The 24,283-nt window shown below is 41.3% G+C and overlaps 1 pseudogene; it reads right to left on the bottom strand.

Moving 5' to 3' along the window:
* Positions 1-14,231: 14,231 nt before the first annotated feature.
* On the bottom strand, positions 14,232-17,428 carry LOC140361525 (rho-associated protein kinase 1 pseudogene; annotated as a pseudogene).
* Positions 17,429-24,283: the final 6,855 nt, after the last annotated feature.

Here is a 24,283-nt window from a genome sequence, read left to right as displayed (position 1 = left end):
CAATTCATTATGTGACGCACGCCTTTTATTTTTGACTATTATTCATTGTTTTATGTGAATTCTGTTCATCCACAATGGCAATAAAACCTTTTTCTGATGATTCTCAGTGGGATTAAATTGTTGGATAAAATTAAATAAATTAAATGAAAAAATTTGATTCACATTTACAAACTCATTCAAACAGGCGTCTTTTCTATGCAAAGTATTATTTATTTTATCGGGGTATTATTATGGAATACCGTATTTTCCAAAGTATAAGTTGCACCAGCCAAAAAATGCAAAATAGAGAAGAAAAAAACATATATAAGTTGCACTGGAGTATGAAATGAGGTTGCAAATGTGAAAATAACAAATAATATCACATGTAAGTCACTCCGGAGTATAAGTATAAGTATAAATATAAGTATAAGTCGGCCAAAACTATGAAAAAAGGAGCGACTTATAGTCCGGAAAATACGGTAAATAAAGGAAAAGATTAGATTCACATTTACAAACTCATTCGAATAGGCGTCTTTTCTATGGAAAGTATTATATTTCTTTTATCGGATTATTATTATGGAATATACATAATATGCATAAAAAAGACAACAATTTAACTAAACTTGATCCAAGAGATTGGTGAAATAGTTATTGTCGTCTGAAATATGTCACAATAGTTCTAGTATTTGACATCTCTTCACTCACTGTTGAACCCTCTGTGATTATGTCGTCTTTGTGGTGTGTTTTTTCTGTGTTTTTCTGTGTATTTTCTGTGTTTTTCTGTGTTTTTACTGTGTTTTTCTGTGTATTCTCTGTGTTTTTCTGTGTTTTTACTGTGTTTTTCTGTGTATTCTCTGTGTTTTTCTGTGTTTTTTCAGTTTTTCTGTGTTTTTCTGTGTTTTTTCTGTGTTTTTCTGTGTATTTTCTGTGTTTTTCTGTGTTTTTTCTGTGCTTTTTGCCCTTTGTTCCGTGTCAGAGGAGCAGACCTTTCCTCCGCACACACACACTGACCACATCCTCTCCTGTTTATTACCTGGGCCCCGCGTCCCTCTGTGTTCTCTGTGGCCATAGAAACCGGTCCCAATGTGGGGCTTATTATAGACCAGGGCTCAGCTGCAGGAGATCACTGCTGTCTGTGTCGTATACTACGGCTGGGAACATGTCACAGGAGGAACTCTGGGATAGTCTGCCCTTAAAAATAATATTAATAAAAAATGAAATAAAATGAAAAAAATAAAATACATTGAATAAAATGAAATGAATACAATAAATGAAATGAATAAATGAAGTAAAATAAATACAATAAATACAGTACATACAATACATACAATAAAAAATACATAAAAATACATAAAAATAAAATAAATAAAATAAATAAAATAAATAAAATAAATAAAATAAATAAAATAAATAAAATAAATTAATACAATAAATACAATAAAATAGATGAAATACATAAAATACATAAAATAAATACCATAAATACAATAAATAAAAAAAATGAAAATAAATTAAATAAAATAAATAAAATAAAGATTTTTTTTTTTTTTTTTAAATAAAATAATGTTCCAAATTTCATATAGGCGGCGCTATTGAGTCAAGTCACAACAGACATTTTCATAAGATCCATTTTATTCGATTTCGGCCATGTGCTTAAGATTAAAAAGAGGACGCACCAAGGATAAAATATATAATATAATATAAACAAAATATTACGTTCAGCAGTTGTAAAATATAATCATTACCAATGTTCCTGCCATAACGCTCAAAATGCAAAAAGCAATATGCCGTTTTAATTTCAGACTGGGATTTTATAATGACAAGTGAATACAGTAAAGGTAATATGTGCATTTAAGTCTGTTTATTAATAGAGAGATCTGTGTTTCTGGAGAAGACATTTTAATTACTCTTGTCTTGACATGTTTGACATCAGATATTTCAAGCTTGTTTGTCATGTTCACAACTTCTCAATTATGGCAGTCAACATAAACTTAATAAACTTCAGACAAATGTGTTTTTACTCCCACTCCAATTCATCGGCTTAAGCGTTTGCTTTTATATTATTGAAACATTCATGGTGTCAAAAATGTGATTACAAATTACAAAAAAAATAAAAGAATAAGAAAAAGAAATTGGCAAAAACAATGGATCAAGCCAATAAAATCGTAGCATAATAATCATAATAATAACAATTTAATTTGAACTGCTTATCAAAGACGCAGTGCTTAATGGTACGTCAGCTGTTGTTGTTGCGTTGCCCAGAATGTTCCACAGTATGGCATTATTCTTATCTATCTCCATGGAGACAAGCAGGTGACACTCTAAGTCATTTTCAAATACAAATAGGTTCAATAATTGGTATAAACTAACTTGTTTTACCAAGTTTGTTGCACATTCAAGAGTTGAAAGATGCAGAAGAGACGTTTCCGTAACACACTGAACATTTACTTTTCCTGTCACCACATTATTCAAACGTCCGTCAAAGACATTCTTGTTTTTTCCTGCCAACTTATGACTTTTCATCTTCACAGAGCCCTTTTGAGTGCTCAATCGCAGCTCTGTTCAATGCTTTGTTCTCTTCGGCGTGAGTGACACTTCAAATAGTACCGGGGTCGAGGAAAGCGACCGGCGAAACGACACCAATTACCGTCAGAAGAAACACCGCATTTTGTATAATTAGTCGCAATTATTATATAAAAACTGTAAAATTGCCAGCTCACTTTCATTCACATTGGTCACCGTTCTTCTGTAGGCGCGTTTTGATTGATGTGGAACCGTGCCCGTTTGAGGGGTCCGAAGGGGGGCCACGCGTTGTGCTTGCTTTCCAGGGGGTATTGGGACGCTTCAGTGCAAGATTGACAAGAAGGACAAGAGATAACAAACGCGAGAGAATGAAATGACAAGACTGAAATAATCGTTTTTGTCCCACAGAAACAAAGAGAAAGTGTTAGCGGTCACCTCCAGAGTCTCGCTCTAAAACCTACAAACCAAGTTAGAAATCTGGGGGTAATAATGGACTCAGACTTGAACTTTAATAGCCACATCAAATCAATAACATCAGCAGCTTTTTACCATCTAAAAAACATTGCATAAATCAAAAATATAGTGTCAAAACCAGATTTGGAGAGACTTATCCATGCGTTTGTCTCCAGTAGATTAGACTGTAACGGCCTGCTCACTGGCCTCTCCAAACGAGCTGTAAAACAGCTGCAGTACATCCAGAACGCTGCTGCTCGGGTCCTGACCAGAACCAGGAAGTATGATCACATTAGTCCTGTTCTCAGGTCTCTGCACTGCCCCCTGTGGCTCAGAGAAGAGACTTTAAAGCAGCTCTGCTTGTGTACAAGTCTCTCCATGGCCTAGCACCAAAGTACATCTTGGATATGTTAGTGCCATATGAACCATCTCAGACTCTGAGGAACAGTTTTGTTTAGCTGCGCATATGACTGAAAGGATTTTTTCTTTGCACTCTTCTCTTTTGTTTGTGATTTTATTAGTTTAGAAAATCAGTTGGATTGATAATTTTTAATTTAGTTAATTTTATTGTATTTCTGTTTCTGTAATTTCTTTGTGATTTTAATGCATTTTTCCTGCTGTGAAGCACTTTGAATTGCCTTGTGTATTGTTATTTTCACACTGACAACCGCATCATACTCCGGTGCAACTTATAGTCCGGAAAATACGGTAAAAGCGCATCTTTATTGTCTTTATTTTACATGTTTGTAGTCCTTCGATTGCAGCAAATCTTTTCTTGTTGTTTGTAATTAAGAATAAATGGTTTTCAGTGTTTACTTCATGGGGACCAGACAAAGTTATATAAACCTGGCATTTTTTTTAAAATAACTGTGATTAATTAGATAAATGTGATATTCTAATTTGCAGAAACAGAAAGAGCATACAAAAGTAACTGCAGAAGAATCCAACAAACTAATCTGTACACAAATATATTAGACACAATGTACACATTCTCAAAGTGTTAGAGACTGACTGAAGTAGAAAATGAATTCCATGTTTTAATGTCTTTTTGAAAATGTTCCTTCAAAGTTATTAAAAGATATGATCCCGATTATCCCTCACCGCCATGACAAAGAAACGAGCCTCACATTTTTCATTTTAATGTTTTTTACCTCTTTTGTGTTAAGACATCGTCGTTTTCTTCATCTCGGTTTGAAAAATAATACACAATATTGGGGTCAGGATGGCACAATTGTTGAATATTAATCGAGTTTGAGGGTATTGGATTTAATTTATTCAGTTTATTCAGTTCTTTTGTTGTAACTTAATGAATAAAACAAACAAATAAGCAGAAAACACATTAAAAAAAGGTTACAAGAATTAATAAAATATCTGACTTAATGACCATTTTGCTTATATATTCAGTTAAAAATACTGGGAACAAATAAGTCCACTTTTAATTAGCCTGAATAAAGCAAAGAACAAAGACTTAACTCATAATGAACAAATAGTATATTAAGCGCAATTCAGGCTTACTCTTAATGCTCACCATAATTAAGTTGTTACTAAGCCTAAATCATTCCCAATGAACATATTTTGGTGTGTTTTTTCATGCTTTATTCAGACCAATTAAGCTGTAGTTATTATACAGTAGTGCAACACACAATTTATTTAAAATGTCCCAAAAATAACAAGCTAAATAAACCAAAACTATTCATACTATTCTCAATTCAAGTGATTTTAGATGTTGTTTGTGCAGCATGTTTTTGAGACCCGCAGCCCACCCGCATCAGTCAGTCCGCCCCGAGACGCACTGCATAATAATTAATGAGAGCAGTTTTCACTCCACTTCCAGAAATAAATGAGAGTCTGTCCGTGTGGACCTGAGCGGGCGTCTGCACAAAAACACATGGATCTCCCAGGATTCTGTGATTTCATTCGACATAAAGAAAACCCTGGAAAAACAACAGGACGAGCGGGAAAGACTCGGCTAAAGACACTGCAGGCATGTACCGTATTTTCTGGACAATAAGTCGCACCTTCTTTCATAGTTTTATACTCTTATTTTCATACTGAGAACCACATTTTACACTGACATCTGCCTCGTCACGTGTTTGCTGCAAAACATGACTGAGTTCAAGTATTCGTCTCATGTTCATGTGTTGTTTTGTGCCTTTTGTATTTGTGTTTTTATTTGTGTCCTTTTAGGCAGTTGGAAGGCGCTCAATGAATAAACGTTGGTAGATTGATTGAGTTGTGTAATAAAATTGCTCTTTACCGTATTTTTTCTGGACTGTAAGTCGCACCTTTTTTCATAGTTTTGTCTGGGGTGTGACTTTTATGTGATATTATTCGTTATTTTCACACTCCACAAGAGGGCGCTCTAGGCTCTAAGCGACGCAGAAGAAGAATCTGCACTTCCTCTTCCTCTGGAGTTTGTGGAGTTGTTTAGAAGTGACACAGAGGAAGAAGAATTCAGTGGATTTAGTGATTTGGGGTAAAACTGATGCTTTGGTAAACTTGTTAGCATGTTCTTTATGCTATAGTTATCTGAATAACTGTTCATATGTTACGTTAACTTACCAGACACTTACCACAGTTCTGTCTGTGCCTCATGTAGCTGAAGGTGTTAGCGTTAGCATACGTACACCTATTCACCATGTTCTCTCATCTGTTATTATTTTAAACTGCATTTCAAGATTAAATGTCTGTTTTTAGTCTTGGGTTTTATCAAATACATTTCCCTAAAAAACTCCAGTACGACTTATGTATGTTTTTTTCTTCTCTATTATGCATTTTTTTTGCTGGTAAGATTTATTCTCCATAGCGACTTACTTTTGGTCAGTTTGTTCTCTCAAAAAAAGTGTACAATCGGCTCCTAAAGATGTTTTGTTTCATAAATGATTTAATTGAATCCACTATATGGGACATTGTAACGCCAAAGAGTGTTTTCTCACCACTATTTTTACACCTCCAAGATCAAACCTGTTTCTTGTAATTACAGTTTTACATCACAAAATAAATAAAAACATCTAGTTATTCCATTGGTGTGGATGTTGTCATCAGTCATCTTGGCACACTTACTTTTGATACAATTGTAGAGCAGAAAAGTAAAAATTGAGAGCCTTTTTGGGCAATAAAAATGTTAAATCAATGCAAAGTGATGTATGGAGTTTATGTTTTTATTCTTCCCACTGCATTTCAAGCTAATATGGTTATTATTTGCATTTACTTGTGAAACATGGTGCATATTCCAATAATAATAAGACTGTAATTGTGTTTACAGTATACGTTTGTACTGTCTTTTGGTGTATGTAGATGATCTGTAACTAATCTAAACCATATCATGCCACAAGCTCGGAATAAAGCGCAATTCAATCCATCAATTTGTGAAGTTTTTTCAACAAAATGACCCACAAAATCCTTCATTTCCCAGTTCTTTTCAACATGTGATCATCCCGTTCGCTGTCGACATCTCCGCACTCGCGCCAATCTCGTTTCCGTGAGATTAACCAGGTCGTGTGCTGCTGTTGCCCTTGACGGTCCGCGGAGTTACGGGCGAAGCCTCGGAGAAAACATGCCCGATGACGCTGGGATCGATTTGTGCTTTTCCTGCTGTAAACTTGTGCACTGAAGCAAATGACAGAAATAGAGCCAACCTCCAAAATATCCCTTTATCACCTCATACTTTTGGTCCACGGCCGCATTCGACCTCAAGTTAATCGACTATACTTCCCGTGACTTTGCAGGACTCAGTGAAAGAGCGTGAAGGCTGTAAACCTGAAAAAAAAAGGTGGATTTGGAAGTCAAAGGTCTCTGAAGATGAAGAAAAAGTTAATTTGTCAGTGTGTGCTGGGGCAAAAGTCTTCAAAAAGGTCACAAAACGCACAAATGTCGGCAACTTAACCGCGATTGTGTCTTCTCCTCAACAGTAGTAGGCAATGACAGTAGTAGTAAATCTGATGTAGTAGCAACAGCAGCAGCATCTTGAGTAGTAGTAGTAGTAGCAGTAGTAGTAGAAGTAGTAGTAGTAATTGTGTCTAGGACAAAATGGTGTTGAACAGTTGTATTCGTAAGATATCGTTGGCAGAAACCGTAGCACTCTCGATTTAAGTTCTTCACGTCATCAACCTGTGATCGCTCTTGATGAAGGTGATGGGAAAAAAAAGGCAGAACGTTCAGGCAAATGCTTCACTCCGATTGGGCGACCGGAGCAACGATCCTGAACGAACTGTTGCCGAATCCAGCTCAAACATCTTCCGAAACCACAACGGCACCGATGGCTTCCGTCTGCACGAAACAAAAACAGTATTAATTGCACGTCTGTCGTTGTCGCTGCGTTTTCTTTTGGTTGGGTTTGCGTCTCGCCTCGGCCTTCGCACAACCCAGAGCGTCGTGATTGGACCGGTGATGACGACTCGAGCCCGAACTCGAGATCAGATGGATTCTTCTTATGCGAGTTTGGCGCGGTATTCATCTTTCTGTGCGACGTAAGGTAAACTCGCCCGGGCTCTGGGCCGATTCCCCCGGTGTGATCTGCACAGAAGATGTCAGTCCGCTCGCCACATCCTCCCGCCTCTCGAACCCGTAATCAGGTTTGTTTATTTCACTGACGCACGTGAAACAGAGAAACACATTTATCCTTTACAACGAAATTAAACTTCTCTCGCCTCAGAGCATCAGCGCTTTGTGCTGCGATCATTGAATCTGCAAAAAAGACCGTCCCTGAGATATTTTTTCCTTTCTTTATTTCCCCTTGTAAGCCGCCATATTTGAGTCGAGATCGTTTTTAATAATTGCGAGTAAGTACAGAGATGTGGGCGGGGATAGGGTGTAGGTGAGGGCAAGACATTTCTGAGCACTTGAGCCTTGAATGCAGGACAATACAGAGTTACTGAAATGGACTCAATACAACTTTGAGTGTGTTTATGACGAGGGAAAACAATTATAACGCTTTTACCATATTTTCCGAACTCTTTTTTCATAGTTTTGCCGGGGTGCGACTTATACTTATACTTACACTCACTTATACTCCGGAGCGACTTATATGTGATATTATTTATTATTTTCACACTTGCAACTGCATTTCATACTCCAGTGCGACTTATATATGTTTTTTTCTTCTCTATTATGCATTTTTTGGCTGGTGCGATTTATACTCCGGTGCGACTTATAGTCCGGAAAATACGGTATACGGTTTCAAAGTCAGAAGAGTCAATTTTTTGTGATCTGCAGCAGTTAGAGTTACAGCAACTGTCACAGACGTTCATTCGCCTACATCGTCCCCATCAAATTAAATAAATAAATACTTTTTCGACCATATTAGACGGACCAAGTGTGTCCCTGATCGTCCGTCTGAACTCAGGAAGATGAAACCTACTGTGAAAACACTCGACTTTAGAAATAAGTAGCATTTAGCAGTAGACTCAGTACATTTCGACGATACAACTCAAGATATTCCGCTGTTTTAACGGTCACTTCGGGCCTAATATCAAGCGGGAGGCGCATTTGTAAAAGACACGCCGTTATCTCTCGCCGTTATCGCTCGCCGTTATCGTTGTAAAGCCTTTTTACCTGTAGCAGAGACGGGGCGTCCCGCGTTGGCCCCGAGGCGTCGGTGACATTTTCATCGCTAACGTTTGGAGATTATATTAAGACCACATCTCCTTCCACTGCCCCGGGGCGTGCGCGGCTGATCGCGGCGAGAGGCCTATTACAACAGAGAGACGGTGATAAAAGTGTGCGTCTCCAAGCGCCTGTAAAGGGGAGGAGCTTGACAGATGTGGAGAGGGAGGTTGTATTGGCGAGAACAGGGCCATATTGCATAAAGTGTATTATAGTTACGTTTTTCTCATGATAAATCACAGTAAAATAACATAAAATAACAATATTCATCTGATAAACAAGACCAGTGCCATTTAACACAACTATTAGTCAATTTGACCAGAAAAATGTTAACAATGCTCCAAACGTGTTACTGATCTTTGAAATGATTGAATCTTAGTAACATTTGATTAGTTTTGCAGCTGTGTGTGTTTTTGTTCCGATGGCAGCAAAGTCCTGATATCGACGTGTGACAGAACTAAAGTCAAATGTTTTCTTTCATTCTAATACTTAATAGTTAATGTTGCTTCTAAAAATACTGACAAGTGTTTAACGTAACCCAAGTTAAGAGGTGTCGAAAACACGTACTCTGGTTTATTTACTTAAACATAAATATTTCTACTCTACTCTTACTCTAGATTTTCATTTTATTCATTTTATTTATTTTATTCATTCATTTATTATCATTATTATTATTATTATTATTATTATTATTATTATTATTATTATTATTATTATTATTTATTTTATTCATTTTATTTATAGCTTGTCCTAAAGGGATTCAACCAGAGAAACCAACTGCATATGTTTAACAATATTGTGCTAACATTGATTTGAAGACAGAAAATACAATTAAGCAAAATGGCAGTGCAGTTCTTGGCAGTAGAATAATTCAGCATTCACACTGGTCCAATAATTTTGTAATCCGGTTTAGTCTAGTTTAGTCCAGTCTAGTCCAGGTTGAGTTCAGGTTTCAGTCCATATTTTGATGTGGTGTGTGAGCGAGTGTTTAACGTACCCCAAGTTCTAACAGCTGTACTTTTGTTTATTTAGGGTGCGATCACACACTACATTCAAATCAGACTAAACCCGGAAGTAAACATGGACAAGGCCAGGGCTAAACCAGGTCTAAACCAGGTCTAAACCAGGTCTAAACCAGGACTAAACCAGGGCTAAACCAGGACTAAACCAGGGCTAAACCAGGACTAAACCAGGGCTAAACCAGGGCTAAACCAGGGCTAAACCAGGACTAAACCAGGGCAAAAACAGGACTAAAACAGGACCAAGTGTAAACAGTCCTACAACAAAACCTCCGCTGTCGTCACGTTCTTTACTTCCGTTGCGGCTCCCGCTTTTGCGAAGAAACGAGAGGAATGTCGAATGTCGTTCCTCATTTTGTCAAAAGTCATGTGTTTCCAATGTCCGACTGTTGTCCTTCTTTGAACAGTCGTCACATGATCCCCGCGGGGACACGTAATAGGATTTGAACCAACAGTGCGTTTCCTCTCGTTGTCAATCGTCGTAAAAAAAAATAACCTCCAACTCGCTGTCCATATGTTTGACACGTGACCAAATAAAACAAAGTACCCCCCGTTTCAAGTGTCCAGTTGTAAATATTTAACGTCAAGACTCTGCCGTGACGTCACCCGGGTCAAAGGTCACCCCAGCTCGCCATTGGTCAAAGACAGTTGCAGTTAGTCGGTGTTTGTCAGGTCGACGTAGCACGCACTTTCCGCGGAAGTGATTTAAAATGATGAAAAGGAGCTCCGCACGACGACAGGCTTTGTTGTCTTCAAAGGATGCGAGCCGTGTGGGGGTCATGAAAGTTTCACGATGTCTTCATAGTCAACCGCAGAGTTCAATTCGAAAAGTTATACCAGGGCAGCGGCGCTATAACTAGGACGCTACCTTTAAAACGTCTACGCTGTCGAGTCTGTTTCCGTGTAGCATCGCCGCGTTGAAGTTGATTTGAGGAATACATAACGGGCTTTGCTTGCTGCTGCATTGCGTTTGAAAGAAGCCGTACGAGTAGGAAAGGTTTGGATAAGAGTGGATAAGCAGCACTGAACGACCCGAACTCAAGAGCCGGGCGGGCGCGAGCAGGGGAAGAGAAGTGATTTAGTTGTTGCGCTAAAACTTGGCAGCTATAATTGCTAATAAAGACGGGAATCGAACATGTAATCACCAGATTTTCAGAGAGCAACATACAAGCCTTTGGAGAAAAAAAGCCCAAAACAAGTGGCCCTCGCTCCACAAATCTAAGTACCGTATTTTACGGACTGTAAGTCAGTCTATTGTGCCAAAAAATGCACAATAGAGAAGGAAAAAACATATAAAAGTTGTACTGGAGTATGAAATGCGGTTGCAAGTGTGAAAATAACAAATAATATCACATATAAGTCGCTCCGGAGTATAAGTATATAAGTATAAATATAAGTATATGTTGCACCACGGCCAAAACTATGAAAAAGGGTGCGACTTATAGTCCAGAAAATACGGTAAGTTACGGTAGTTAAATGTCGAAAAGGTGCTATTGATATACCTATATTTTACATATTTTAACTCTAAAAATGGCTTTACGCTATTAATTAACCTGTATTTCAGTCATTACTTGGTCTAGTATTGTGAAAAGTACCTTTAAAAAAGGCTAAAAATCACCTCTTTTAAGAAATGAAAGGGCTGCTCAGGAACAAGCCCAGAAAACTGCAGCCCATGACCAAAAAAAAGAAGCCAAAATCACACTTTTGGCAAACACCTCATTTACATTGAGCCTCTAACTTTCACATGTGAAAACAGCACTGCTCACGAGTTACTTCCACTATGCATCAAAGTGCTGGTAGTAGTACTAGTAGTAGTAGTAGCAGCAGCAGCAGCAGCAGCAGCAGCAGCAGCAGCAGTAGCAGCAGCAGTAGTAGTAGCAGTAGTAGTAGTAGTTGTAGTAGCAGTAGTAGTAGTAGTAGTAGTAGTAGTAGTAGTAGTAGTTGTAGTAGCAGTAGCAGTAGTTGTAGCAATAGTAGTAGTAGTAGCAGTAGCAGCAGTAGCAGCAGCAGCAGTAGCAGCAGTAGCAGTAGCAGTAGTAGTAGTAGTAGTAGTAGTAGTTGTAGTAGCAGTAGCAGTAGTTGTAGCAATAGTAGTAGTAGTAGCAGTAGCAGCAGTAGCAGCAGCAGCAGTAGCAGCAGCAGTAGCAGTAGCAGTAGCAGTAGTAGTAGTAGTAGTAGTAGTAGTTGTAGTGGCAGTAGCAGTAGTTGTAGCAATAGTAGTAGTAGTAGCAGTAGCAGCAGTAGTAGTAGTTGTAGTGAAAATCCTATTTCGATTCATAAAAACAGTAGAAGTGTCAGAGATTTTCCCCAAAGTTGTTTTTAAGCATGACTTCCTCGTATTCAAGGTCTCCACTTGGGTTTAATCTAGTTTTCCTCCCAAAGGCGCCTCTGACAATTTTGTTTGGATGTGGGGCCGAGGTCACGGTGAGGTCGCGACCCCCTGCTGACGGAGGGTCATCGTCACGGCGACCTGTCTTCATTTATTTCTCATGCAGGTTATTATTCAGGTATGCGGCGCGAGAGAGCGGAGGATCGGGTTACGGCGATGCTGCTCATTTATCACCAGGAGGAGGGAGAGAAGGAGAGAGGGAGGATGAGGGAGAGGAGAGAGAGAGGAGCGAGAGAAGGGAGGGAAGGAGAGAGGGAGAGAAGGAGAGAGAGAAGAGAGGGAAGGAGAGAGAGCGAGAGGAGAGAGAGAAGGAGAGAGAGGGGGAGAGAAGAGAAGAGCGGGAAGGAGAGAGAGAGGACAGAAGGGAGGGAAGGAGAGAGAGAGTAGAAGGAAGGAGAGAGAGAAGGGAGGGAAGGAGAGAGAGAGGGAGCGAGAGAAGGAGAGAAGGAGAGAGAGAAGAGAGGGAAGGAGAGAGAGCGAGAGGAGAGGGAGAGAAGAGAGGGAAGGAGAGAGAGAAGGAGAGAGAGGAGAGAAGGGAAGGAAGGAGAGAGAGAGTAGAGGGAAGGAGAGAGAGAAGGGAAGGAGGGAGAGAGAGAGGGAGAGAAGGAGCGAGAGAAGGAGAGAGAGAAGAGAGGGAAGGAGAGAGAGAGTAGAAGGAAGGAGAGAGAGAAGGGAGGGAAGGAGAGAGAGAGGGAGCGAGAGAAGGAGAGAAGGAGAGAGAGAAGAGAGGGAAGGAGAGAGAGAGAGAGGAGAGGGAGAGAAGAGAGGGAAGGAGAGAGAGAAGGAGAGAGAGGAGAGAAGGGAAGGAAGGAGAGAGAGAGTAGAGGGAAGGAGAGAGAGAAGGGAAGGAGGGAGAGAGAGAGGGAGAGAAGGAGCGAGAGAAGGAGAGAGAGAAGAGAGGGAAGGAGAGAGAGAGTAGAAGGAAGGAGAGAGAGAAGGGAGGGAAGGAGAGAGAGAGGGAGCGAGAGAAGGAGAGAAGGAGAGAGAGAAGAGAGGGAAGGAGAGAGAGCGAGAGGAGAGGGAGAGAAGAGAGGGAAGGAGAGAGAGAAGGAGAGAGAGGAGAGAAGGGAAGGAAGGAGAGAGAGAGTAGAGGGAAGGAGAGAGAGAAGGGAAGGAAGGAGAGAGAGAGGGAGAGAAGGAGCGAGAGAAGGAGAGAGAGAAAAAAGGGAAGGAGAGAGAGAGGCAGGAGGGAGATAAGGAGAGAGGATACATTTATTAAACAACTATAATAAATACTATATAGTTATAAAGAAGTAGATTTATACAACTATAATAAATACTATTATTACTAGTTGTTAGGGATGTTACGATTACTGTGATTATTGTGAGAAAAAACATCAGGATTTGACGGTTATTCACGATTATTGAGATCATGAAGTGGAAATAAAATGTTATTTCTTTCAACACGTTATTATCCTTCAAGTTTGTGACCAGTTTGACAAAATCAAACTTTCTGAATGAAAAAATAGTTAATGTGAAAATATATGCACATAAAGAATGAATTAAACATACCACGATTCATATTTTTTAGCTCTTTGACCTAAATAATGGTGATTATTGATTAACCAAATAATCTTCACTTGCTTCATAGTTGTTTTAGTGATAATAGGCCTTCATAACAATCCCAGAACGTGAACACAACCTACAGTATATTTCAAAGAGGGTCAAGACTGGTTTACATTGTCTATTAACTAATGTCAAAATGTATAGCCCAAATAACCAAACTAACTTAGCCACAACAAGTAATAATTGTAGTGAATATGTGTTTTAATGATACCTCTGCCGGCCAGAGCACCACTGTTACGGAATTTCTGCAAACAATTACCAAGAAAAGATGAAACAGAACAGTTTGTCTTTCTCAAAAGGTGGATCTTTATTTACTCGTGCACAGTTAATAACCACTGTCCCTAACAAAGGTTTCTGTCCCTCATCCTCCAGAACAATAACAACACACATGCTTTTAACGGCAGTGACATAAACTGACACGTACGCACATCGTCACAATCAAATCAGCTCCGAAAGAGAGAACAACCATCACGGATGCAACGATGACGCAAGACTGCACGATACAGAGGCGCCGGACCACATTTGTCAGTAATACATATTCTTGTATTCACATTTATCATCTGCACACAGAAAAACAGCATAGGTAGGATGACATGACATGGCCTATTCTCCACTACACCACTACACCACTTAGGGATCTTCTGAAAGGTGGAGACAGTGACGAGACACCGTGACGGGTTCGGGAGCTTTATTGAACATCACAGGATCACACAGAGTTCTTTCGGTCGCTTCCTATTCTCCTTCTCTGACTCTTCTTTGATTCTTCTCTGAGTCTTCTCTGAGTCTTCTTTGATTCGTCTCTGAGTCTTCTCCGAGTCTTCTCTACAGGACATCCCACAAACGCCTGCATCTCCTTGAGCTCCTTGATGGCCATGCGGTTGAACTGCTCCTTCTCCTGATTGAGCTACAAGCTGCGGTTTGCACTTCTCGGCGGTGCCCTTCTTCTTCTTCTTCTGGGCCAGCGTTATCTCTTTGCGGCTCATTGTCTGGGCCAGCTTGTTCTCTGCCTGGGTCTTGAGTGTGCGCTTGGTGTTGAGAACTTTCTTATGGTTATTTTTGAGCGTGTTTGCGAGGACTTTCTGTACCATGTACTCTTCGTCTTGAGTCTGCAGCTTGTCACTTAGCTCCGCCTTCTCTTTACTTAGATTCTCCACATCTTTGGTCAGAGATTTATTCAAATCCTCAAGCCTGGAGATGGTGGCCTCCTTCTCGCCCATGTCGTGCTTGTGGCGGGCCAGGGCCTTCTTGTTCTCCTGGCTCAGCTCAAAGGACTGCTCTTCCTGCAGCACCCGGGCCAGCTGCTCCAAATCCAGCGAGTGCACCTTCTTATGAGCGCCCTGGACTTGCCGATCATTTTCGTCTATCTCTTCTTTCGGCTGCTCCTTAGCCTGAGTTTTGTAGCGCAGAGAGAAATACTGTTCTGCCAGTTGGTCCTGAAGTTCCCTCACCTGTCCTTCATTGCCTCTGTATTGCTTGACGAGCTGTGCGAGCTGAAACTCAAGTGACCGCTTGTTCTCCAGGGCCGAGTTGGTGTCCTGCTTCATCTGCTTCTCGGTGCACCTGAGGCGGTTCACCTCCTGAGTGCGGCTCTTCAGGTCACTCTGGGTCTGGCTCCTTTTGCTCAGCTCCTGCTCCAGTTGGGTACACACATTCTTCACCTCATTTTCTAGCCGCTCCTTCTGCTTCATGAGCAGCTGCATCTTCAGGTCAAACTCGAACATGGAACACTGTTTCTCAACCTCCACCACCCGTCTCTCCGCTCGCATCTGGGCCCTGTTCTCCATCTCGTTCTGCACAGCAGTGTACAGATGTTGGACTAGCATATCGTTCATGGCAGCTGACTTGGCCTCCTTGATGGACTTGTCGGTGAGCTGGGCCCGCGTCGCCCTGTGCTCCGTCCGCTCCTGCTCCAGATGCTTCTCCAGGATTTTCAGCTTGTCGTGCAGGTCGATTGCCTTCTCTAAATTGTTGCTACTCTCCTCAGCGTGTTTTTGTTTGGATTCCACTTTAGACAAATCCAGCGCCAAGTTATTGTTGTCCACTTGTAGCCCGGACATTCTCGCTTGCTGGTTGTGGATCTCCTCGGAGCCCTGACTGTACTTCCTCTTCTCGGACTCCAGTGTGCTCTGCAGGACCAGGATCTCCTTCTCCAGCTGGGCCTTCTCCCCATCGGCCGCCCGCATCTGTTCCTGCAGCTTGAGGTTCTGGCTCTCCAGCTGGCTCATGGACTTGGCCATCTCTGCTTGGTTCTTCCTCATAAGTGTAGTGGTGTCCGACTCGGCCCTCAGCAGGTCTTTAGCTGCCTGCAGCTGGTTTTGTAGCTGAATGATTTCATCATTTGAAGCCTGGCAGTTCTGGCTGATTTTCCTCCTGTCTTCAAGCTGCTCCTTTAATGTTGAAACCTCGTTCTCCAGGTTGCGCCTCTTCTCCGCCTCCTGGTCGGCTTTTCTTTTCTTGTCCTTCTCCAGGAGAGACATGCTGCTCTCAGAACTTTTCCTCAGGTTCACCTCTTCATCCAGGTCTTTTAAGATCTTCCTAGATTTCTGCTCCAACTCATCCTTGAGCTGCATCTCACTGTGCAGCTGCTCCTCCACGTGGCATATGCTTTTTTGTAGGTTTTCAAGATGGCTCTTGTCTTCCTTTGTGGTTCTGCTGTGCATGTCAGTGGTCTTAGTTCTGGAGTGGCTCCTCCTGTAATAAGTGAAGCCTACAAATGGGATCTGGTTTCCCTCAAAGGCCTTGGGGATGGCGAAAGTCTCCTCTTTCCGATCCTCCTTGATGTCGTTAAAGTTACTGGTGTCAGTGTCACAGCTCAGCTCTGGCACGAACGGAGCAGCGGTCTCTCTTATGTTCTCCCATGTCCACTGATCATTCTTAAAGAATGGGTGTCTCTTGATTTCGTCCACACTGTAGCGGCCCAAACGAACTTCCCTGTCGGTCAGAAAAGCGCAGATGAGATCCTTGGCATCGTCGGAGATGTTGATGTCATCCGGAAATGTCGGGGGGCTCTTGTAGTACATGATTTTACTGTATGTGCCGAGTTTGGAGTCTGCGTAGAACGGAGTGTCGCCAACAAGCATTTCATAGAGTAAGACCCCCACGGACCACCAGTCGCACTCTCTGCCATAGCAACCGTCTCCTCCCGGGGATTTCAGTACCTCGGGTGAAATGTAGTCCTGAGTGCCCACCGCCGTGTTGCATTGTACCATGCCATCCTTGTTCATTTTCAAACAGGTCCCGAAGTCTGCGAGTTTCAAGTGGCCTGTTTTGTCTAGCAACATGTTTTCAGGCTTGACATCTCTGTGAATGAACCCCATGGTGTGGATCGCGTCCAGAGCTAGCACCAACTCAGCTATATAAAACTGCGCCCACGTCTTGTCCATTTCATAGTCGGTCATTAAATTGCCCAGATCACCGCCTGGTATGTACTCCATCACCATGTAGAGGTAGAGGTCATCTTGGAAAGCAGAAAAGAGCTGTACTACCCACGAACTAGTAGCAAATGCCATGATGTCCCTCTCCTCCCAGAATAACGCCCCGTCGGACTTCTTGATCATCTTAAACTTACTAAGCAGCTTCATGGCGTAAAGCTTGCATGTTTCCCTGTGTCTTACCAACTGAACCTTTCCAAAACCTCCTTTTCCAATGACTTTGATAACGTCATAGTCCTCCGCTTTCATGCGTAGGTCACATATTTTACCTATTGGGTCTTTAAATCTATTCAAGAAATTGTCTATGGTCTGGTTTTTCCTCAGGGCAGGGACGTCCAGGTCTTTCACCAGAGCGTCCAAGCCGTCCAGAAGGCAATCCATGTTGATTTCCGACTTCGGGTCCTGCAACATGGCATTGATTTTCTCAAACCGAGCCTCCATGGGGTCCGCAGTAGACATTTTTGCAGCTGTGGATACTTTTTTCTCCCAAGGTCTTGTAGCTGTCACTGCTCTGGAGTTCTGGGCGGAGCACCACTTGATGGATATTCGGATAGGTATTGAACCTCACAGGTATACACAGTTTGCTTTCTTTCTTTTTTTCTCCCCTATCTTCTTCTTCCCTCTTTTTGGTGTTTTATGGCGGTTGGAATCGAAGTGTTACATTACCGCCACCCATTAGACTTCAGACTTTATTCTTCCTCTGTGGCTGTTCTTCCTCCTTGGGGCTCCTCTTGCAGACTCTTCCTCTTTGGTGTTTTATGGCGACTGGTATCCAAGCATTACATTACCGCAACCCACTATACTTCTAGGTCTTAGACTTCAGACTTTATTCTTTAAACTTTATTCTTTAGACTTTATTTAGGACTTTATTCTTCAGACTTTATTCTTCATTCTTCAGACTTCAGACTTTAATCTTAAGACTTTAATCTTTAGACTTTATTCTTCAGACTTCATTCTTCATTCTTCAGACTTTACTATCCCCCCTCACCCCCCACCAACCCCCCGACTGCTTGCACCTTCTTCTTCTACAGTGTTTTATGGCGGCCGGTATCCAAAGCTGTTGTTGTTGTTGTTTTATGGCGGTAGGTATCCCAAGTGTTAAATTACCGTCAGGCTTTATTCCTTAGACTTTTTCCATAGACTTGTTGTTGTTGTTGTTGTTGTTGTTTTATGGCAGTTGGCATCCGAGTGTTGCATTACCGCCAGACGTTGTTGTTGTTGTTGTTTTATGGCGGTTGGCATCCAATTGTTGCATTACCGCCAGACTTTATTCCTCAGACTTTTCGTAGTCCTCAGACTGTCGTAGTCCGTAAAAGTCCCATATAGTCAAAGCACGTGATGTCATAAAAAAGCACTGTGATGTCATCAGGCTGGAGCACCCTAGCAATGCGAAAAGGAATGGAACTCTGAAAAATGAAGTCTTAAAGAATAAGGTCTGGCGGTAATGTAACGCTTGGATACCAACCGCCATAAAACAACAACAAGATAAGATAAGATATTCCTTTATTGTCCCACATGGGGAAATTTCATTGGTGCAACGCAGGTAGATACAGAGGTAGATCCAGAAGAACAGATCACTTATAGGAAGTCTGAAAAACACTTTCAGTAGAAGATCTATAAATAAATAAAAACTCCCATAGACAAATAAATAAATAAATAATAATATTATAATAAAAATAAATAAACAACAACAACAACAACAATGCAGGTGACATCATAAAGCTCTCTATCCATGTAGAGGCTGGGGCGCCCTCTACTGGACACTCCACTAACTACAAGTGCATGGAAAGGTGTAATAACAAAACACAGAAATTACGGGGCCTTTTTTGTACAGTAAGTGTTGCTCTCTCCACTGACGCTATGAATATTCACGCTGTGATTACAATGTGTTTTTTCAGGAGTTGTTGTCAAATTTGCAATTCTCCCTCTACTTTTGAATGGCGGAATTTCAGATACACTAGCGAGGTTTGTCGATTTCCAGGTCCGGGTAAGTGGATCTTTTAAGCTTTGTAATAGTTTGTAAGTATTTTTTGAGGATATATCCCGTACTTCTAGAATTTTAATAATAATCTAATAACTAAAATTCTAATAATTTTAGTGTTTGTAGTAGTTGCAGTATTTGTAGTACTACATTATAGTACCACATTGTAGTACTAGGTTGTAGTATTTTTTTGTATTTTTAGACTTCTAGTAATCCTAGTACTTGCAGTCTATTCAGTATTTTTAGTACTATGTTAGTATTATGTTGAAGTACTATGTTGTATTAGTACTGCTTATAGTACCTTGTAGTACTTTTATAATTCTAGTAATTGTAAGTTTCCAGGGGCATTTCAGCTTTTCTTTCAGGTCAGTAGTTTTGTATATATTTTTTGTACTTTTAGAGTGTGAGTAGTTCTAGTACTTTTAGCCTAAGCAGTATTTGTAGTATTTGCAGTATTTCAATTATTGTAGTACCACATTGCAGTATTACGTTGTAGTTGTGCATTCAGAATTCTAGTAAGTCTAGTACCAAGTCCAAAAGTAGTCTGGACCAGAAACCCAGGTCACATGACCCAAGTAATTGCAGTAATGCAGTAGAAGTACATTGAGTACTACCTTCAAAATAAAAGCATTGTAAAACAATGAATTTGGGTTTACACAATAAAAGTGTTGTAAAATTATGTTATTGGGTTCCAGTAATTAGGCCCGAGCGCCACAAGCTGGCGAGAGGCCTATTAGTCTCGTAAGGCCGTGCGAAGCACGGCTGCGAAAGTGCGCACGTGGTGCGCACGAAATCGAGCGCGAAGCGCTCGCCCACTTCCAAACACTCACTAACGCACTCCTCCACTCATGCACGCCCCGTGCATGCTAATTAGTTGTAGGAAAATGGAATATTACCGTTGTAAACGGGCGAAGCCCGTGCAAAAGTTTGCACTAAACGAGCACTTTACATTGGGATGACGACCGCGAAGCGGTCGTCATCCCCATATAAAGCACTCATTTGCGCTAAGTAGCTCACGAATACGTTCCCCATCTCTTGCATGTTCCGTGCATATAAGCATGTAATGCAAAAATTGAACATTATTACTGTATAGAGGGCCAAAAACACAAAGTGGGCGGAGCCCACTCAAAATTATCGAAAGTACCCGTCAGTGACCAGGGACCCACACTATGAGGTAGGAAAGCGCGAGCGCTTTCCGAAAATGTATAGTTTATGATATTTGAAAAATGGGAAACATTGTTTTCGCATCGGAATATTTAGGCCCGAGCCCCAGCAGGGGGAGGGCCTATTGCTCCCGCAACGCTGCCGAAGGCAGCGTTGCAACTGTCCGACCAAACATGCGGGCGCAGCCCGCATGTTTGGTACCCCGTCGCCCCTGGCAAGTACAGTGAACTAGCCCATGCCGAAGGCATGGATCATGCATACTTACTCCTGCTATGACAGAAATAGTCAACAATTAGTGAATGGGCGTAGCCCATTCACTAATTGTTGACAACAGCAGCGCGAAGCGCTGCATTCCTCCAAAAACCCTCCTGGCATCGTCCCGTACGCGAGAATCCATGCCGCAGGCATGGGCCATGCTTGTATCTGCTCAAATCAATGGAAGTCTATGGGGAGTGGGCGGGGCATCCCGACGGAATAGGGAGTGACGAGCGCGTAAGCGCTCGTAATGATGATTCCACCCCATGGCGGCATCGGGAAGGCTTAGAGCTTTCAAACGATGTATCATTTGTTGTTATAGTAAAAACGGCTATATTGTTTTTGCTAAAAATATTATTATTATTATTATTATTATTATTATTTTTCTTGTTCTTCTTCAGCGCTTTGATCTCTAATTTGATCCCCTGAACATGCTCAAAAACTCACCAAACTTTGCCCAAAATTCAGAATCGGCGAAAAATTTTATTTTTTCTGGGCCATTTTTTTTTTCGTTAAAAAATGGCGCGACAGCGCCACCGACAAAAGTCAAAATACATTGCGCCTATGGGAGACGCCCCGAGGTCAACTTTGGCGTAAAGCTACGAAATTCGGGACACGCATTCCTCTCGTGAGGATAAACAAAAAAAATCATTGTGGCCACGCCCCCAAACTTACCTTATGGCCGCCATCTTCCTTTGAAAATGAAAACAAGCTGAGTTAGCCATTTTGTTTACGTCAAACTTTGACGAACTCCTCCTAGGGCGTTTTGCCCACCGACTTCAAAATCGGCGTACGTCCTCTGGACGAGTGGGGCATCTAAAGTTATTCAATTTTTTGAGATACCTTTTACGGTCTGTGTGCGGCGCAGCCGCAAAGTTGGACAACTTATTTTGGAATATTGCAGAGCTAAAAATTGCTCCCATTTGATCAAAACAAGTCCGATTAGGACCAAATTTGAATCACTTGTTAAACTTTCTAGTTTGGACCAGTTTAGTCTGACAAAATTGAAATGGCCGCGATAGCGCCCCCTACAGAGTGACCTTTAAATTAACATTGAAGGTCAAAAATTAGTTTTACCAAAATTGTCTAAACTTTACCCAAAATTCTATTTTGCCGTCCCGATCACAAAAGCCAATCACAAAAATGCCTACATTTTTACGGCGTGGTCGTAGCGATGACAGAAACCTCCCATGTTATCCCTATGGGAAAACCGCAAAATCTCTCAAATTACCACATTTTTATGTTTTACACTTCAACGAACTCCTCCTAGTGCGTTTTGCCCACCAACCTCAAAATCGGTGTACGTCCTCTAGACAAGTGGTGCATCTAAAGTTATCCAAATTTTGAGGATAACTTTTACGGTCTCTGTGCGACGGAGCCGCAAACGTTTCCCAGAATTCTGACTATTTGGCCTTCAGAGTGGCCTATAAACAACAGAGTTTTTCCAAATGACATGATATTTTGCACTAAATTCTAATTTGCCATCCTGATCATACAAGTATGAGAGCCAAAGTCATATTTTGTACGGCGTAACCGTAGCGATGACAGAAACATCCCATGTTATCCTTATGGGAAAATCGCAACATCGCTCAAATCACCACATTTTTACGCTTCACACTTTAACAAACTCCTTCTAGGGCGATTGTCCGATCAAACTCATATTTGGGGAGAATCATCTACACAAACGGGGCATCAAAAGTTATCCATATTTTGATTTTAAGTGGTACGGTCTCTGTGCCGTGGAGCTGCAAATATACTGTCACAAATGGGAAAAACGCCAAATCCTTGAAATGTTCACATTTACGCTTCACACTTTAATGAACTCCTCCGTGGGCAATAGCTCGATCAAGCTTTACTTTGGGAAATATCATCTACACAAGCGCGGCATCAAAAGTTATCCATATTTTTATTCCAAGTGCTACGGTCTCTGTGCGGCGGCGCAGCAAATTTGACTGACACTTGTGTTCATTTACACTGGATTGGCCATGTCCAATGTGTCGCCGTCTGTCAAGTTCTTTTTTAATTCAACACAATAAGGGCGCCATCTTTACCAAGTCGAAAGCGCAGAGTCGGAAGGCCGGCGGCCCGCGAGGGCCGTTGGATGCCGCTTGCGGCTTTAATATTCTTTCTTCTTCTTCTCGGGACCAACCCCCCCATTTTTCACCCAGTGAACATTGACGAAAAGTCACAAAAATTTGCACACCTCTAAAAATCGTGCCTCTCTACATTCTGGCTATTTCCCTTTTCTAAAATAAAAAAAAATGGCGCGTCAGCGCCCCCAAATGTACCAAAAATGCATTGAGGGATGGGAAATGACCCCAAAAAAATCTGATCGTAGAATCATGAAATTTGGCGCAGAGGTAGATGGTGACAAGAGAAGTAAAAAATATTATTACGGCAACGCCGTCTGCCCAACCAAATGTCGGCCATATTGCTTCAAAAATGGCTAAACATGACTTCGGAGTTTTTCCAAACGTCGTACTTTTACAAACTCCTCCCAGGGCGTTGGCCCTAAAAAGCTGAAATTTGGTGAAAATGCTACTGAGGAGTGGGACATCAAAAGTTATCCAAATTACATTGATACCTCTCACGGTCTCTGTGCGGCGAAGCCGCAAACTGTAGCTAGAATTTCAGAAATCTCCCATATGTAAAATTTCTGCTGTTTGCGCAGATAAAGTCCGAATTGCGTCAAATTAGAATCAGTTGTTAAACTCTTTGCCCTAAACCTACTTGAAGTGAAATAAATTTATTTGGCGCCACAGCGCCCCCTACAGATTTTATATGGAGGTTGAATGTTTAGTTTTGCGAAATTATCTGAAATTTGACACACAACTCAATTTTGGCATCCCCATCAAAAAAGTCAGTGAGACCCATGTCATAATTGTTATGGCGTTGCCGTAGCGATGACCAAAACCTCCCATGTTATTCCAATGGGGAAATCGCCAGAACATGTTTACACTTTAGACTTTCACAAACTCCTCCCAGGGCGTTAGCCCTATTAACCTGAAATTTGGTGAGACTCATCTTCAGTGGTGGACCATCAAAAGGTATCCACATTTTTATTCAAAGAGTCACGGTGTCTGTGCGGCAAAGCCGCACATTTTGCCAAGAATTCAAAATAAAATTGCTTTTTGATGGTAAAACAAAGGGGAGAAGATGTGACAGCTTCACAGATTCAGCAGTAGCCGTAATAAAAGGACAATTGGGGCGCGTTAGCGCCCCCTCCTCTTGCGGCGTGGCGGTGGCGTAGCGAGGGCCGATCATTGCCGCTTGCGGCTATATTTCACATTGCTACTGTAGGCTGTTGCAGTAATGCAGTAGAACTCCATCGAGTACTACCTTCACAATAAAAGCACTGTTTTGGGGATTTTCACAATAAAAGCATGTGAACTTGTGGTTTGTATATCCACTTTGTGTACTTTTTTAGAGTTTAATTTTATTTCTGTGTTCTCTTTTACAGTTAAACAGTATATCTAAAAAGGTTTTAGTACTTTTTTGAAATGTTTCTACTTGTTTTTCTAGTAGTACTATGCTGTAGTACATGTTTGTACTTTTACAATACTAGTAATCCTAGTTCTTGCAGTGTATTCAGTATTTTCATTACTATGTTGTTGTACTACTTGTAGTGTCACGTTGTAGTACTATGTTGCAGTATTACATTGTAATACCTTTTCATAGTCATAGTGAGTTTCCAGGGGTGTTTTTAAAAAAAAAAAGTTTTCTTTCTCAGGTTTGTTGTTTTGTAGATTTCTTTTGTACTTTTAGGTTTTGCGCTTGTAGATTTCATTCTCAACCTTCCGCAGCCATTTGCAATGGTTTGTTGCCATTGTTATCCATGTTCTTCTTCATTTTACTGTCGAGGTTCTCAATATTTGTGGTGGGTACAGGTGGTACAGTCTCTTAATGCGAAGGTACTGGT

The sequence above is a fragment of the Eucyclogobius newberryi genome, unplaced genomic scaffold (assembly GCF_026437365.1).
Source record: "Eucyclogobius newberryi isolate DKJ021-1_F unplaced genomic scaffold, fEucNew1.0.hap1 SCAF_16, whole genome shotgun sequence".
Classification (NCBI taxonomy): Eukaryota; Metazoa; Chordata; class Actinopteri; order Gobiiformes; family Gobiidae; genus Eucyclogobius; species Eucyclogobius newberryi.
The sequence above is the reverse complement of the archived record's forward strand: the minus strand, read 5'-3'. Positions and strand labels throughout refer to the sequence as shown.